This window comes from Belonocnema kinseyi, chromosome 9 (assembly GCF_010883055.1).
Source record: "Belonocnema kinseyi isolate 2016_QV_RU_SX_M_011 chromosome 9, B_treatae_v1, whole genome shotgun sequence".
Lineage (NCBI taxonomy): Eukaryota > Metazoa > Arthropoda > Insecta > Hymenoptera > Cynipidae > Belonocnema > Belonocnema kinseyi.
Genome location: NC_046665.1, coordinates 110,579,540 through 110,584,357, shown reverse-complemented (window position 1 = coordinate 110,584,357; position 4,818 = coordinate 110,579,540). Strand labels below are relative to the sequence as shown.

The window sequence follows — 4,818 nt, the reverse complement described above, 5'->3', positions numbered from 1 at the left end:
AACTTACAAAGATGAATATTCGACGTAAAGTGTGATAGTTGATATTTCAACAAAAAAATATTGTAATTGAAAATAAAAAAACAGTTCGATTTAACCAACAAAGATGAAGTTTCAGGAAAACACTTGATTTTTAATTAAAAAATTAATTTTCTAACAAACAAGTTAACCGAGATGATAAATTTTCAACCAAATAGGTACATTTTCTACCCAATTGTTGATTTTTTTAGTGAAAAGTACGATTTTTCTACAAAACAGTTAAATTTGCGACCCAGAAAATCGATTTTTTAAACTTTGTATTAACAGTTTTTGTAAACATATAAATTAAAAAGTTTTATTTATAATACATTTTTTTTGACATTTTGAACAGTAAAAATGAGGGAAAATTACTTTTTTATTTATTTCAGACAAAATATCGCATCAATTAAATGTTTTGTGATCTTAATAACAATTTAAAATTCTATAATTTCAGCAGCTTTGACTTTAAAACATTCAATGCAGTTTACAGTTAACAGTTTTCAAACTTGAATCACTTTGAGCTGAAAATTATCTGTATTTAAAAGTTTAAATTTCGAATAATTTAATTTTGGACGCAATAATATTAGCTTTGAATTTTTAATGATACAATTTTGATCATTCTAATTTACAAATATTTCAATTTTGAACGTTTTGAATTTTTTTCATTTTCGAATTTTCAAACTGAAATAATTATATTTAAAGATTCTTTAATTAAAAAACAACATTTTTAATTTTGAATGCTTTTAATTTATTTGGGATTATTTATTTTTTATAAAGGAATTGATAAGTTTAAAATTGGAATTTTTGAAACTTGAATCGCCTCCAATTGGAAATTATTTTTATTTTCTTGTTCAAAATTCAACAATTTGGATGAAAATCTATGTTTCTTAATTGAAAATCCACAAATTTGATTAAAAATCGATTTTTTTTTGGTAGAAAATTATCTCTTCCTTTGCAAGTCTAGTTGAAGATTTATCATTTTAGTTGAAAATTGGCCTTTATTGGTACAAATTAATCTTCTTGGTCGAAAAATTAATATTTTGGTTGAAAATTCAATTATTCTAGGTACAGATTTATAATTTTAGGTGAAAATTAAATTTTTTGGTTAAAATTTAACTATTCCAGTCGAAGATTCTTCGTTAAAAAAAATTATCACTTTGCTTGAATATGTAACTATTTTGTTGAAAATTAATTTTTTTTAAAATTATTTTTCTTTTTGATTAAAAAATGGTTTTTTTGTTTTGTTTTAAAGAAAATGAAACTGTTCCAATTGAGTATTCCATTGTTTCAGTGGAAAATTGATGTATTTTGTTAAATTTGGTTGTAGATTCATCATTTTAGTTGAAAATTCATCAGTTTGTTTGAAAATTAATTCCTCCAACTGAAAATTTGAATGTCCATTTTTTATTGAAAATTGATCTTTTCTTCTGCAAAATTCAAAAAATTGGATGGAAATTTGTTTTTATTAGTGAAAATTAATCTTCTTTGTTGAGAAATTAACATTTTGGTTGAAAATTCAATTATTTTAGTTACAGATTTATAATTTTAGTAGAATATTTATAATTTAATAGATTAGGTTAGATTAGAAATAATTTAATAGATTTATAATTTTGGTTGAATATTTATCTTTTTGGTATAAAATTGAACTATTTCAGATGAAGATTCTTCATTTTAATAAAAAATGTATCACTTTGCTTGAATATGTAACTGTTTTGTTGACAATTAATTTTTTTTTATTTTTCTTTTTGATTAAAAATTAGTTTTTTTGTTTTATTTTCAAGAAAATCAAACTCTTCCAATTGAGTATTTTATTATTTTACTCGAAAATTTATTTGACCAATTTTACTATTTGTCAATTTTTTAAATATTTTTTTTGAGCGATTACACTTATTTTGCTACGATTTCGAAAAAATGATATCGTCTTGAAGATTTATCATTTTAGTTGAAAATTCATCAGTTTGGTTGAAAATGAATTATTTCAACTGAAAATTTGAATGTTCAAAATTCAACAATTTGGATGAAAATTTATATTTCTTAATTTATATTTCTTTATAGTTGAAAATTCTGTTGTTTTAGTTGAAGATTCATCATTTTAGATGAAAATTCGTTCTGATTGGTAAAAATTAATCTTCTTGGTTGAAAAATTAACATTTTGTTTGAAAATTCAATTATTCAAGTTACAGATTTATAATGTTTTTAGAATATTTATCTTTTTGGTATAAAATTCAACTATTTCAGATGCAGATTCTACATTTTAATACAAAATTTATCACTTAGCTTAAAAATGTAACTATTCTGTTGAAAGTTAGTTTGTTTTTTTTTTAAATTATTTGTCTTTTTGATTAAAAATTATTATTGTTTTGTTTGAAAGAAAATCGATCTGTTCCAATCGATTATTCCATTATTGTTGTTAAAAATTAATTTTCTCAACTGAAAAATTTGACTAATAAATTTTCGTTAATAAATTTTCGTTCAGCTGTTTATCTTTTTTTGTCGAAAATTAATGTATTTTGTTGAATTTTTTTGTTTTATTTGATACATAGAAATTTATCTTTATAGTTGAAAATGCTATTATTTTAGTTGTAAATTCATCATTTTAGTGGAAAATTTGTCTTTATTCGTAAAAATTAATCTTCTTGGAAAAATTAATATTTTGGTTGAAAATTCAATTATTCTAGTTACGGATTTATAATTTTAATAGAATATTTATTTTTTTGGTTTATAATTGAACTATTTCAGAATAAGATTCTTCATTAAACCGTCGTGAAGATTCATCATTTTAGTTGAAAATTCATCATTTTGAAAAAAATCAACTGAAAATTTGAATGTTCGAAATTCAACAATTTGGATGAAGATTTATATTTTTTAATTGAAAATTCACATATTTTTGATTCAAAATCGATTTTTTTGGTGGAAAAAGATCTCCTCCTTTGCAAGTCTAGTTGAAGATTTGTCATTATAGTAGAAAATTCGTCTTTATTGGTAAAAATTAATCTTCTTGGTTGAAAAATTAATATTTGGGTTGAAAATTCAATTATTCTAGTTACAGATTTATATTTTTAGTAGAATATTTATTTTTTTGGTATAAAATTGAACTATTTCAGATGAAGATTCTTCATTTTAATACAAAATATCACTTTGCTTGAATATGTAACTATTTTGTTGAAAATTATTATTATTTTTTATTATTTTTCTTTTTGATTAAAAAATAGTTTTTTTTTGTTTTATTTTAAAGAAAATCAAACTGTTTCAATTGAGTATTCTATTATTTTAGTCGAAAATTTATGTATTTTGTTGAATTTTTTAAATTTTATTTGATACAGATAAATTTATCTTTATAGTTGAAAATTATCTTATTTTAGTTGTAGAATCATCATTTTAGTTGAAAATTCATCAGTTTGTTCGAAAATTAATTCCTCCAATTGAAAATTTGAATGTCCATTTTTTGTTGAAAATTGATCTTTTCTTGTTCAGAATTCTAGAAATTGGATGGAAATTTGTTTTTATTAGTGAAAATGAATCTTCTTGGTTGAAAAATTAACATTTTGGTTGAAAATTCAATTATTTTAGTTACAGATTTATAATTTTAGTTGAATATTTATCTTTTTGGTATAAAATGTGTCACTTTGCTTGAATATGTAACTGTTTTGTTGGAAATTAATTTTTTTTTAAATTATTTTTCTTTTTGATGCAAAAATATTTTTTTTTTGTTTTGTTTTAAAGAAAATCAAACTGTTCCGATTGAGCATTCTATTATTTTAGTCGAAAATATATGTATTTTATTGAGTTTTTAAAATTTTATTTGATACAGAGAAATTTATTTTTATAGTGGAAAATTATCTTATTTTAGTTGTAGATTCATCATTTTAGTTGAAAATTCATCAGTTTGATCGAAAATTAATTCCTCCAACTGAAAATTTGAATGTTCACTTTGAACTGAAAATTATCTTTATTTAAAAGTTTAAATTTCGAATAATTTTTAATTTTTAAAAAATTTCATACATTTTCTACCAAATAATTTGAAAAATCGATGTGATTTTGGTACAAATTTTACTTAATTATATTTTCATTACATTTTTTCTAAAATTTGTTTTATATTTTTTAATGTATATGTACTATACTATGTACTTAAAATTTCATCCACTTTGCTGAAAATTAATGTATTTTGTTCAAAATTGTTTTTTAATGGTTTTTCATTCATTATTCATATTTTATGTTAAAAAATGCATCGGTTTGGTTAAATTTTTTTTTTTGGTTGAGGACTCAAATATGTCTTGAAATTAATTATTTGTTTGAAAATTCATATTTTTTGGTAGAAAATAATAATTTTTTAGTTTGAAACTTCATATTTTAGGTTGAAGATTCAACCATTTCATTTAAAATTCACCCAATTTAAAATTCAGAATGTTAGGTTGGCAGTTGAACGACTCTGTTAAAAGTTCTTTTTGTTGATTGAATATTCATCTTTTTTATTTGAAAATTCAACTCTGTTTGAAAATTTAATTATTTTGTTGAAAAATAGTGTTTTTTGTCGTTGAAAAGTAAATACATTAATTTTGTTGTTCAGAGTTCATCTTTTTGTTTCAAAATTCGATCATTTGATTAAAAATGCAAGTATTTTGTTAAAAACTTAATTATTTCATTGGAAATTAAATTTAAATTAAATTTAAAAAATCTTGGTTGAAAAATTAACATTTTGGTTGAATATTTATCTTTTTGGTATAAAATTCAACTATTACAGATAAAGATTCTTCATTTTAATAAAAAATTTATCACTTTGCTTGAATATGTAACTATTGTTTC

At 20.7% G+C, this 4,818-nt stretch overlaps 2 protein-coding genes across 3 annotated transcripts in view; one reads left to right on the top strand and one right to left on the bottom strand.

The window, feature by feature from the left end:
- The window catches only part of LOC117180871 (PDZ domain-containing protein 8), a 174,488-nt gene that overhangs the window by 152,198 nt on the left and 17,472 nt on the right, over positions 1 to 4,818 (bottom strand). The window lies entirely within an intron of this gene.
- LOC117180872 (integrator complex subunit 4) overlaps positions 1 to 4,818 on the top strand; it is a 55,083-nt gene that overhangs the window by 41,946 nt on the left and 8,319 nt on the right. The gene's annotated exons all lie outside the window — the stretch shown is intronic.